The sequence below is a fragment of the Taudactylus pleione genome, unplaced genomic scaffold (genome assembly GCF_031769625.1).
Source record: "Taudactylus pleione unplaced genomic scaffold, aTauple2 ptg000977l, whole genome shotgun sequence".
In the NCBI taxonomy this organism is placed as follows: Eukaryota; Metazoa; Chordata; class Amphibia; order Anura; family Myobatrachidae; genus Taudactylus; species Taudactylus pleione.
In genome coordinates, this window is record NW_028285378.1 from 3,809,160 (window position 1) to 3,822,984 (window position 13,825).

Sequence of the window (13,825 nt, forward strand, 5' to 3'; positions counted from 1 at the left end):
CCCCAAAGTACACTCCAGTCCAAACCAAAAAAATATATATTTTCTGTGTTTGTGAATTGTGTGCGCAGTAGCCGCACGTGCATCAACAAAGTAGTGCCAAGCGTGCGCCTGTGTCATAAGTAAAGGGCCGGATGGCTTGACCATTAAAGGGTGCTGTAACCCCCAAAGAACACTCCATTCCAAACCAAAAAAAAAATTATTTTCTGTGTTTGTGAATTGTGTGCGCAGTAGCCGCACGTGCATCAACAAAGAAGTGCCAAGCGTGCGGCCTGTGTCATAAGTAAAGGGCCGGCTGGCTTGACCATTAAAGGGTGCTGTAACTCCCAAAGTACACTCCAGTCCAAACCAAAAAAATATATATTTTATGTGTTTGTGAATTGTGTGCGCAGTAGCCGCACGTGCATCAACAAAGTAGTGCCAAACGTGCGCCTGTGTCATAAGTAAAGGGCCGGCTGGCTTGACCGTTAAAGGGTGCTGTAACCCCCAAAGTACACTCCAGTCCAAACGAAAAAAAAATTATTTTCTGTGTTTGTGAATTGTGTGCGCAGTAGCAGCACGTGCATCAACAAAGTAGTGCCTAGCGTGCGCCTGTGTCATAAGTAAAGGGCCATCTGGCTTGACCGTTAAAGGGTGCTGTAACCCCCAAAGTACACTCCAGTCCAAACCAAAAAAATATATATTTTCTGTGTTTGTGAATTGTGTGCGCAGTAGCCGCACGTGCATCAACAAAGTAGTGCCAAGCGTGCGCCTGTGTCATAAGTAAAGGGCCGGCTGGCTTGACCGTTAAAGGGTGCTGTAACCCCCAAAGTACACTCCAGTCCAAACGAAAAAAAAATTATTTTCTGTGTTTGTGAATTGTGTGCGCAGTAGTAGCACGTGCATCAACAAAGTAGTGCCTAGCGTGCGCCTGTGTCATAAGTAAAGGGCCGGCTGGCTTGACCGTTAAAGGGTGCTGTAACCCCCAAAGTACACTCCAGTCCAAACCAAAAAAATATATATTTTCTGTGTTTGTGAATTGTGTGCGCAGTAGCCGCACGTGCATCAACAAAGTAGTGCCAAGCGTGCGCCTGTGTCATAAGTAAAGGGCCGGCTGGCTTGACCATTAAAGGGTGCTGTAACCCCCAAAGAACACTCCAGTCCAAACCAAAAAAAAATATATTTTCTGTGTTTGTGAATTGTGTGCGCAGTAGCCGCACATGCATCAACAAAGTAGTGCCAAGCGTGCGGCCTGTGTCATAAATAAAGGGCCGGCTGGCTTGACCGTTAAAGGGTGCTGTAACCCCCAAAGTACACTCCAGTCCAAACCAAAAAAATATATATTTTCTGTGTTTGTGAATTGTGTGCGCAGTAGCCGCACGTGCATCAACAAAGTAGTGCCAAGCGTGCGCCTGTGTCATAAGTAAAGGGCTGGCTGGCTTGACTGTTAAAGGGTGCTGTAACCCCCAAAGTACACTCCAGTCCAAACCAAAAAAATAATTATCTTCTGTGTTTGTGAATTGTGTGCGCAGTAGCCGCACGTGCATCAACAAAGTAGTGCCAAGCGTGCGCCTGTGTCATAAGTAAAGGGCCGGCTGGCTTGACCGTTAAAGGGTGCTGTAACCCCCAAAGTACACTCCAGTCCAAACCAAAAAAAAATTATTTTCTGTGTTTGTGAATTGTGTGCGCAGTAGCCGCACGTGCATCAACAAAGTAGTACCAAGCGTGCGCCTGTGTCATAAGTAAAGGGCCGGCTGGCTTGACCATTAAAGGGTGCTGTAACCCCCAAAGTACACTCCAGTCCAAACCAAAAAAATATATATTTTCTGTGTTTATGAATTGTGTGCGCAGTAGCCGCACGTGCATCAACAAAGTAGTGCCAAGCGTGCGCCTGTGTCATAAGTAAAGGGCCGGCTGTCTTGACCATTAAAGGGTGCTGTAACCCCCAAAGAACACTCCAGTCCAAACCAAAAAAAAAATTATTTTCTGTGTTTGTGAATTGTGTGCGCAGCAACCGCACGTGCATCAACAAAGTAGTGCCAAGCGTGCGCCTGTGTCATAAGTAAAGGGCCGGCTGGCTTGACCGTTAAAGGGTGCTGTAACCCCCACAGTACACTCCAGTCCAAACCAAAAAAATATATATTTTCTGTGTTTGTGAATTGTGTGCGCAGTAGCCGCATGTGCATCAACAAAGTAGTGCGAAGCGTGCGCCTGTGTCATAAGTAAAGGGCCGGCTGGCTTGACCATTAAAGGGTGCTGTAACCCCCAAAGAACACTCCAGTCCAAACCAAAAAAAATATATATTTTCTGTGTTTGTGAATTGTGTGCGCAGTAGCCGCACGTGCATCAACAAAGTAGTGCCAAGCGTGCGCCTGTGTCATAAGTAAAGGGCTGGCTGGCTTGACCATTAAAGGATGCTGTAACCCCCAAAGTACACACTCCAGTCCAAACCAAAAAAATAATTATTTTCTGTGTTTGTGAATTGTGTGCGCAGTAGCCGCACGTGCATCAAAAAAGTAGTGCCAAGCGTGCGCCTGTGTCATAAGTAAAGGGCCGGCTGGCTAGACCATTAAAGGGTGCTGTAACCCCAAAAGTACACTCCAGTCCAAACCAAAAAAAAAGTTATTTTCTGTGTTTGTGAATTGTGTGCGCAGCAGCCGCACGTGCATCAACAAAGTAGTGCCAAGCGTGCGCCTGTGTCATAAGTAAAGGGCCGGCTGGCTTGACCATTAAAGGGTGCTGTAACCCCCAAAGTACACTCCAGTCCAAACCAAAAAAATATTTATTTTCTGTGTTTGTGAATTGTGTGCGCAGTAGCCGCACGTGCATCAACAAAGTAGTGCCAATCGTGCGCCTGTGTCATAAGTAAAGGGCCGGCTGGCTTGACCGTTAAAGGGTGCTGTAACCCCCAAAGTACACTCCAGTCCAAACCAAAAAAATATATATTTTCTGTGTTTGTGAATTGTGTGCGCAGTAGCCGCACGTGCATCAACAAAGTAGTGCCAAGCGTGCGCCTGTGTCATAAGTAAAGGGCCGGCTGGCTTGACCATTATAGGGTGCTGGAACCCCCAAAGAACACTCCAGTCCAAACCAAAAAAAAAATTATTTTCTGTGTTTGTGAATTGTGTGCGCAGTAGCCGCACGTGCATCAACAAAGTAGTGCCAAGCGTGCGCCTGTGTCATAAGTAAAGGGCCGGCTGGCTTGACCGTTATAGGGTGCTGTTACCCCCAAAGTACACTCCAGTCCAAACCCCAAAAATATATATTTTCTGTGTTTCTGAATTGTGTGCACAGTAGCTGCATGTGCATCAACAAAGTAGTGCCAAGCGTGCGCCTGTGTCATAAGTAAAGGGCCGGCTGGCCTGACCGTTAAAGGGTGCTGTAACCCCCAAAGAACACTACAGTCCAAACCAAAAAATAAATAATTTTCTGTTTGTGAATTGTGCGCGCAGTAGCCGCACGTGCATCAACAAAGTAGTGCCAAGCGTGTGCCTGTGTCATAAGTAAAGGGCCAGCTGGCTTGACCGTTAAAGGGTGCTGTAACCCACAAAGTACACTCCAGTCCAAACCAAAAAAATATATATTTTCTGTGTTTGTGAATTGTGTGCGCAGTAGCCGCATGTGCATCAACAAAGTAGTGCCAAGCGTGCGCCTGTGTCATAAGTAAAGGGCCGGCTGGCTTGATCATTAAAGGGTGCTGTAACCCCCAAAGAACACTCCAGTCCAAACCAAAAAAAATATATATTTTCTGTGTTTGTGAATTGTGTGCGCAGTAGCCGCACGTGCATCAACAAAGTAGTGCCAAGCGTGTGCCTGTGTCATAAGTAAAGGGCCGGCTGGCTTTACCGTTAAAGGGTGCTGTAACCCCCAAAGTACACTCCAGTCCAAACCAAAAAAATATATATTTTCTGTGTTTGTGAATTGTGTGCGCAGTAGCCGCACGTGCATCAACAAAGTAGTGCCAAGCGTGCGCCTGTGTCATAAGTAAAGGGCCGGCTGGCTTGACCGTTAAAGGGTGCTGTAACCCCCAAAGTACACTCCAGTCCAAACCAAAAAAAAATTATTTTCTGTGTTTGTGAATTGTGTGCGCAGTAGCCGCACGTGCATCAACAAAGTAGTGCCAAGCGTGCGCCTGTGTCATAAGTAAAGGGCTGGCTGGCTTGACCGTTAAAGGGTGCTGTAACCCCCAAAGAACACACTCCAGTCCAAACCAAAAAAATAATTATTTTCTGTGTTTGTGAATTGTGTGCGCAGTAGCCGCACGTGCATCAAAAAAGTAGTGCCAAGCGTGCGCCTGTGTCATAAGTAAAGGGCCGGCTGGCTTGACCATTAAAGGGTGCTGTAACCCCCAAAGAACACTCCAGTCCAAACCAAAAAAAAAAATATTTTCTGTGTTTGTGAATTGTGTGCGCAGTAGCCGCACGTGCATCAACAAAGTAGTGCCAAGCGTGCGCCTGTGTCATAAGTAAAGGGCCAGCTGGCTTGACCGTTAAAGGGTGCTGTAACCCCCAAAGTACACTCCAGTCCAAACCCAAAAAATATATATTTTCTGTGTTTGTGAATTGAGTGCGCAGTAGCTGCATGTGCATCAACAAAGTAGTGCCAAGCGTGCGCCTGTGTCATAAGTAAAGGGCCGGCTGGCCTGACTGTTAAAGGGTGCTGTAACCCCCAAAGAACACTACAGTCCAAACCAAAATAAAAATTATTTTCTGTTTGTGAATTGTGTGCGCAGTAGCCGCACGTGCATCAACAAAGTAGTGCCAAGCGTGCGCCTGTGTCATAAGTAAAGGGCCGGCTGGCTTGACCGTTAAAGGGTGCTGTAACCCCCAAAGTACACTCCAGTCCAAACCAAAAAAAATATTATTTTCTGTGTTTGTGAATTGTGTGCGCAGTAGCCGCACGTGCATCAACAAAGTAGTGCCAAGCGTGCGCCTGTGTCATAAGTAAAGGGCCGGCTGGCCTGACCGTTAAAGGGTGCTGTAACCCCCAAAGAACACTCCAGTCCAAACCAAAAAAAAAATTATTTTCTGTTTGTGAATTGTGTGCGCAGTAGCCGCACGTGCATCAACAAAGTAGTGCCAAGCGTGCGCCTGTGTCATAAGTAAAGGGCCGGCTGGCTTGACCGTTAAAGGGTGCTGTAACCCCCAAAGTACACTCCAGTCCAAACCAAAAAAATATATATTTTCTGTGTTTGTGAATTGTGTGCGCAGTAGCCGCACGTGCATCAACAAAGTAGTGCCAAGCGTGCGCCTGTGTCATAAGTAAAGGGCCGGCTGGCTTGACCGTTAAAGGTTGCTGTAACCCCCAAAGTACACTCCAGTCCAAACCAAAAAAAAAATTATTTTCTGTGTTTGTGAATTGTGTGCGCAGTAGCCGCACGTGCATCAGCAAAGTAGTGCCAAGCGTGCGCCTGTGTCCCATAAGTAAATAGCCGGCTGGCTCATTTCTTAAAGGCTGGTGTAACACACAAAGTGCACTACTCTCCAGCAAAAATAAAAAAATATTTTCTGTGTTTAGCCGCACGTATATATCAAATCGATATAACATATATGGAGGACCAAACTTTCTCCGATAAAAATAAAATAGAGAAAGATCAAGAACCACTTCCTCCTAGTGCTGAAGCTGCTGCCACTAGTCATGACATAGACGATAACATGCCATCAACGTCGTCTGCCAAGGCCGATGCCCAATGTCATAATAGAGGGCACATACAATCCCAAATGACAAAGTTCTGGAAAATGACCTTGAAAAAAACATTTATATCAGCTGAAGAGAAACGTAAACTTGCCAATATGCCATTTACGACACGGAGTGGCAAGGAACGGCTAAGGTCGATCCCTAGTATGTTCATGACTAGTGGTTCAGCTTCACATGACGATGGAAGCCCTCCTCCCACTAAAAAAATCAAAAGAGTTAAGCTGGCAAAAGCACAGCGAAGAACTGTGCTTTCTAAGAAGATATCACAAATCCCCAAGGAGAGTCCAAGTGTGGTGGTGGTTGCGATGCCTGACCTTCCCAGCACTGGACGGGAAGAGGTGGCTCTTTCCACCATTTGCACGCCCCCTGCAAGTGCTGAAAGGAGCACCCACAGTCCACTTGCTGATATGCAAATTGAAGATGTCACTGTTGAAGTACAACAGGATGAGGATACTGGTGTAGCTGGCGCTGAGGAGGAAGTTGGCGAGGAGGATTCTGATGGTGATGTGGTTTGTTTAAATCAGGCTCCGGGGGAGACAGTTGTTGTCCGTGGGATGAAAAAGCCCATCACGGTCATGCCTGGGCAGAAGACCAAACATTCCACCTCTTTGGTCTGGCAATATTTCTATCCAAATCCGGACAACAACTGTCTTGCCATATGTACCATATGTAAAGGTGAAATAAGTAGGGGTAGGGACGTCAACCACCTAGGAACATCCTCCCTTATACGGCACCTGCAGCGCGTTCATAAAAAGTTACTGTCAAGTTCAGAAACTTTGGCTAAGACCGTAAGCAGTCCAGGGACACCTAAATCCCGTTGTCCTGTTGTATCCAAGCGCCTGCAAACCACACCGTCAACTCCCTCCTCGTCAATTTCCTCCTTATCAGGATTGGAAGTAGTCCTGCAGGCCATGTCACTGGCATGACTGACTCTCCTATCCGGGATTCCTCCAGAGGATCCTGCATTGCTACGCCTACTGCTGCCGCTGCTGCTGTTCCTGCTGCTGGGAGTCGTTCATCATCCCAGAGAGGAAGTAGGAACACCACTACATTTACTAAACAATTGACCCTCCAACAGTCCTTAGCGAGGAGGATGAAGTACGACAGCAGTCATCCTGAAGCAAAACGTATAACTGAGGCCTTGACTGCTATGGTGGTGTTAGATGTGCGTCCGGTATCCGCCATTAGTGCAGTGGGATTTAGACAATTGATGGAGGTAGTGTGTCCCCGGTTCCAAATCCTGTCTAGATTCCACTTCACTAGGCAGGCGATACCGAGACTGTACAGAAACATCAGAAAAAGTGTCCTCAGTGTCCTGAAAAATGCCGTTGTACACAATGTCCACTTAACCACGGACATGTGGACAAGTGGAACAGGGCAGACTAAGGACTTTATGACTGTGACAGCCCACTGGGTAGATGTATCACCTTACGCAGCAACAGCAGCAGCGTCACCAGTAGCAGCATCTCAGAAACGCCAGCTCGTTCCAAGGCAGGCTACACTGTGTATCACTGGTTTCAGTAAGAGGCACACCGCCGACAACCTCTTAGAGAAACTGAGGGAAATCATCACCCAGTGGCTTACCCCACTTAGACTCTCCTGGGGATTTGTTATATCTGACAACGCCACCAATATTGTGCGGGCATTACATCTGGGCAAATTCCAGCATGTCCCATGTTTTGCTCACACAATAAACTTGGTGGTGCAGAATTTTCTGAAAAGCGACAGGGGCGTGCAGGAGACGCTTTGGGTGGCCCGAAAAATTTCTGCCCACTTTCGCCATTCAGCGACTGCGTGCCGAAGACTGGAGCACCAGCAAACACTCTTGAACCTGCCCCGCCATCACCTGAAGCAAGAGGTTGTGACACGGTGGAACTCAACCCTCTATATGCTTCAGAGGATGGAGGAGCAGCAAAAGGCCATACAAGCCTATACATCCACCTATGACATAGGCAAAGGAGGGGGTATGCACCTGACTCAAGCGCAGTGGAGAATGATTTCCGTGTTGTGCAAGGTTCTCCAGCCCTTCGAACTTGCCACACGTGAAGTCAGTTCAGACACTGACAGCTTGAGTCAGGTCATTCCCGTCATCAGGCTTTTGCAGAAGCAGCTGGAGAAAGTGAAGGAGGAGCTAAGACGGAGCGATTCCGCTCGGCATGTGGGACTTGTGGATGAAGCCCTTCATTCGCTTTGCCAGGATTCCAGGGTGGTCAATCTGTTGAAATCAGACCACTACATTTTGGCCACCGTGCTCGATCCTAGGTTTAAAGCCTATGTGGTGTCTCTCTTTCCGGCCGACACAAGCCTGCAGAGGTGCAAAGACCTGCTGGTGAACACACTGTCAGCTGAAGCGGAACGTAAGCAACCCGCTGGTGGTGATGTAGGGCAGGCAGGACCAAGTTTGGACATCTGGTCCGGACTGAAGGACCTGGCAACAATTTCTGACATGTCTACTGTCACTGCATATGATACTGTCACCATTGACAGAATGGTGGAGGATTACATCGGTGACAGCATCCAAGTAGGCATGTCAGACAGTCCATACCTGTACTGGCAGGAAAAAGAGGCAATTTGGAGGCCCCTGTACAAACTGGCTCTATTTTACCTGAATTGCCCCCCCCTCCAGTGTGTACTCCGAAAGAGTGTTTAGTGCAGCCGGGAACCTTGTCAGCGAAAGGTGTAGGAGGTTGCTTCCACAGAATGTGGAGAAGATGATGTTCATCAAAATGAATTATCAGCTCTTCCAGGGAGACCAGCCTCCAGAACGTACAGAGGGACCTGTGGTGGTGGATTCAAGTGGGGACGAGTTAATACTTTGTGAGGATGAGGATGTACACACTGAAGAGGGTGAGGAATCGGTGGATGAGGAGGATGAGGATGACATCTTGCCTCCGTAGAGCCAGTTTGTGCAGGGACACATTAATTGCCAGCTTGTTTTGTGGGGGCCCAAACGAACCAATCATTTCAGCCACAGTTGTGTGGCAGACCCTGGCGCTGAAATGATCGGTTTGTTAAAGTGTGCATGTCCTGTTTATACTACATAAGGGTGGGCGGGAGGGCCCAAGGACAATTCCATCTTGCACCTCTTTTTTTTCTTTGCATTATGTACAGTTTGGGGCCTAGTTTTTCAAACTGCCAACCTGTCTGCCACTGCAGTATCACGCCTAGATGGGTCACGTGTTTGTGCCGCCCACTCGTGTCGCTTAGCATAGTCATCCAGCTACCTCGGTGCAACCTTTTGGACATAAAAACACTATTGTGAGGTGTGAGGTGTTCAGAATAGACTGGAAATGAGTGGAAATTAAGGTTATTGAGGTTAATAATAGCATAGGAGCAGAAAAACCTACAAATTCTGTGATTTTAGCTGTTTTTATGCTTTTTTTCAAAAAAATACAGATCCAAAACACAAAACCCAGAACCCAAAACACGGAAGGGTGGTTTTGGCAAAACCAATCCAGATCCAAAACACGAAGAAAGATCCAGATCCAAAACCAAAACACAAAACACGAAAAGTGGCCGGTGCACACCCCTAGTAATAACAGCTCTGATTTGGTGTGCACAGATGTGTTCTCCTCTGTGTTCAGCACCCCTGCCCTAATACATTCCTACAGTGAATGCTATCTAAACCTGTACAATTGCTAAGCTAGAGCTTGGCAAATTGGGAAAATGCCTTCCCTCTTCTCTGTGTGTAACCTACACTAATAAAGTGCCAGCTATACCTCACAGAACCAACCAAATACCAAATGTCTGACTATGGCATATGTTTAAATCTCCTGCAGAATGTCCTCAGTTGTTTATATTTAAATACAGAGAATGATGTATACGTGTATGTTGATCTAATATTAAGTATATTTGTAGGAGTATAAACTAAGAAGTGGTCAGAGTCAGGAATAGTAAGGGGAAGAGTCTATGCCAGGAGCTAGATGCTGACGCGAGGTGGGCCTGTGTGCTTTAAATGCAAGGGCCTATTTTTAGTCCCAGTCCAGCCCTGAGGACCGGGGTAGTAGGGGTGCAGGTAGCCGCAGGCAGTCACAATTGTAATCTGCTTTAAAAATAAAATTTTTATAATTTTAGGTTAAACACATGCTTTATTGTGTTTTCTATAATTTACATACACCATTGTGTATTTTGTTATTAAAGTCAAATGTAATATTATCAGAAAAGTGAAACATTTTTATTTAGGTTTGAGTTTTACAAAAGAAAGGTTTTGATTCAAATAAAAAAGTTATTTGAAAATGTTTGCGTACTTCATGAGTCCAAAACACATTTAGATAATTAAGCAAAAAATTACCCTTAGGCAAGTTATATTTGTTTTACATATATATATATATATATATATATATATATATATATATATATATATATATATATATATATTAGGGGTGTGCACCGGCCTCTTTTCGTGTTTTGTGTTTTGGTTTTGGATCTGGATCTTTCTTCGTGTTTTGGATCTGGATTGGTTTTGCCAAAACCACCCTTCCATGTTTTGGGTTCTGGGTTTTGTGTTTTGGATCTGTATTTTTTTTTAAAAAAGCATAAAAACAGCTAAAATCACAGAATGTGTTGGTTTTTCTGCTCCTATGCTATTATTAACCTCAATAACCTTAATTTCCACTAATTTCCAGTCTATTCTGAACACCTCACACTAGTGTTTTTATGTCCAAAAGGTTGCACCGAGGTAGCTGGATGACTATGCTAAGCGACACAAGTGGGCGGCACAAACACGTGACCCATCTAGGAGTGACACTGCAGTGGCAGACAGGATGGCAGTTTGAAAAACTAGGCCCCAAACTGTACATAATGCAAAGAAAAAAAAGAGGTGCAAGATGGAATTGTCCTTGGGCCCTCCCACCCACCCTTATGTTGTATAAACAGGACATGCACACTTTAACAAAGCAATCATTTCAGCGCCAGGGTCTCCCACACGACTGTGGCTGAAATGATTGGTTCGTTTGGGCCCTCACAAAACAAGCTGGCAATTAATGTGTCCCTGCACAAACTGGCTCTACGGAGGCAAGATGTCGTCCTCATCTTCCTCATCCACTGATTCCTCACCCTCTTCAGTGTTGTGTACATCCTCATCCTCACAGAGTATTAACTCATCCCCACTGGATCCACCACCACAGGTCCCTCTGTACGTTCTGGAGGCTGGTCTCCCTGGAAGAGTTGATAATTCATTTTGATGAACATCATCTTCTCCACATTTTGTGGAAGCAACCTCCTACCCCTTTCGCTGACAAGTTTCCCGGCTGCACTAAACACTCTTTCGGAGTACACACTGGAGGGGGGGCAACTCAGGTAAAATAGAGCCAGTTTGTACAGGGGCCTCCAAATTGCCTCTTTTTCCTGCCAGTACAGGTATGGACTGTCTGACATGCCCACTTGGATGCTGTCACCGATGTAATCCTCCACCATTCTGTCAATGGTGACAGTATCATATGTAGTGACAGTAGACATGTCAGAAATTGTTGCCAGGTCCTTCAGTCAGGACCAGATGTCTAAACTTGGTCCTGCCTGCCCTGCATCACCGCCAGCGGGTTGCTTAGGATAGCTACGTTTTTTCCTGGCAGCCCCAGTTGCGGGAGAAAATGAAGAAGGAGCTGTTGACGTGTCACGTTCCGCTTCAGCTGACAGTGTGTTCACCAACAGGTCTTTGCACCTCTGCAGGCTTGTGTCGGCTGGAAAGAGAGACACCACATATGCTTTAAACCTAGGATCGAGCACGGTGGCCAAAATGTAGTGGACTGATTTCAACAGATTGACCACCCTGGAATCCTGGCAAAGCGAATGAAGGGCTTCATCCACAAGTCCCACATGCCGAGCGGAATCGCTCCGTCTTAGCTCCTCCTTCACTTTCTCCAGCTGCTTCTGCAAAAGCCTGATGAGGGGAATGACCTGACTCAAGCTGGCAGTGTCTGAACTGACTTCATGTGTGGCAAGTTCGAAGGGCTGGAGAACCTTGCACAACACAGAAATCATTCTCCACTGCGCTTGAGTCAGGTGCATACCCCCTCCTTTGCCTATGTCATAGGTGGATGTATAGGCTTGTATGGCCTTTTGCTGCTCCTCCATCCTCTGAAGCATATAGAGGGTTGAGTTCCACTGCGTCACAACCTCTTGCTTCAGGTGATGGCGGGGCAGGTTCAAGAGTGTTTGCTGGTGCTCCAGTCTTCGGCACGCAGTCGCTGAATGGCGAAAGTGGCCAGAAATTTTTCGGGCCACCCAAAGCGTCTCCTGCACGCCCCTGTCGCTTTTCAGAAAATTCTGCACCACCAAGTTTATTGTGTGAGCAAAACATGGGACGTGCTGGAATTTGCCCAGATGTAATGCCCGCACAATATTGGTGGCGTTGTCAGATATCATAAATCCCCAGGAGAGTCTAAGTGGGGTAAGCCACTGGGCAATGATTTCCCTCAGTTTCTCTAAGAGGTTGTCGGCGGTGTGCCTCTTACTGAAACCGGTGATACACAGGGTAGCCTGCCTTGGAACGAGCTGGCGTTTCTGAGATGCTGCTACTGGTGACGCTGCTGCTGTTGCTACGTAAGGTGATACATCTACCCAGTGGGCTGTCACAATCATAAAGTCCTTAGTTTGCCCTGTTCCACTTGTCCACATGTCCATGGTTAAGTGGACATTGGGTACAACGGCATTTTTCAGGACACTGAGGACACTTTTTCTGACGTTTCTGTACAGTTTCGGTATCGCCTGCCTAGTGAAGTGGAATCTAGACAGGATTTGGAACCGGGGACACACTACCTCCATCAATTGTCTAAATCCCACTGCACTAATGGCGGATACCGGATGCACGTCTAACACCAACATAGCAGTCAAGGCCTCAGTTATACGTTTTGCTTCAGGATGACTGCTGTCGTACTTCATCCTCCTCGCTAAGGACTGTTGGAGGGTCAATTGTTTAGTAAACGTAGTGGTGTTCCTACTTCCTCTCTGGGATGATGAATGACTCCCAGCAGCAGCAACAGCAGCAACTGCAGCAGGAGGCATAGCAATGCAGGATCCTCTGGAGGAATCCCGGATAGGAGAGTCAGTCATGCCAGTGACATGGCCTGCAGGACTACTTCCGATCCTGACTAAGGAGGAAATTGACGAGGAGGGAGTTGACGGTGTGGTTTGCAGGCGCTTGGATACAACAGGACAACGGGATTTAGGTGTCCCTGGACTTCTTACGTTCTTAGCCAAAGTTTCTGAACTTGACAGTAACTTTTTATAAACGCGCTGCAGGTGCCGTATAAGGGAGGATGTTCCTAGGTGGTTGACGTCCCTACCCCTACTTATTTCACCTTTACATATGGTACATATGGCAAGACAGTTGTTGTCCGGATTTGGATAGAAATATTGCCAGACCAAAGAGGTGGAATGTTTGGTCTTCTGCCCAGGCATGACCGTGATGAGCTTTTTCATCCCACGGACAACAACTGTCTCCCCCGGAGACTGATTTAAACAAACCACATCACCATCAGAATCCTCCTCGCCAACTTCCTCCTCAGCGCCAGCTACACCAGTATCCTCATTCTGTTGTACTTCAACAGTGACATATCAGCAAGTGGACTGTGGGTGCTCCTTTCAGCACTTGCAGGGGGCGTGCAAATGGTGGAAAGAGCCACCTCTTCCCGTCCAGTGCTGGGAAGGTCAGGCATCGCAATCACCACCACACTTGGACTCTCCTTGGGGATTTGTGATATCTTCTTAGAATGCACAGTTCTTCGCTGTGCTTTTGCCAGCTTAACTCTTTTGATTTTTTTAGTGGAAGGAGGGCTTCCATCGTCATGTAAAGCTGAACCACTAGTCATGAACATAGGGAAAGACCTTAGCCATTCCTTGCCACTCCGTGTCGTAAATGGCATATTGGCAAGTTTACGTTTCTCTTCAGATGATTTAAATGTTTTTTTCAAGGTCATTTTCCTGAACTTTGCCATTTGGGATTGTATGTGCCCTCTACTATGACATTGGGCATCGGCCTTGGCAGACGACGTTGATGGCATGTTATCGTCTATGTCATGACTAGTGGCAGCAGCTTCAGCACTAGGAGGAAGTGGTTCTTGATCTTTCTCTATTTTATTTTTATCGGAGAAAGTTTGGTCCTCCATTTATGTTATATCGATTTGATATATACGTGCGGCTAAGGCGCACACAA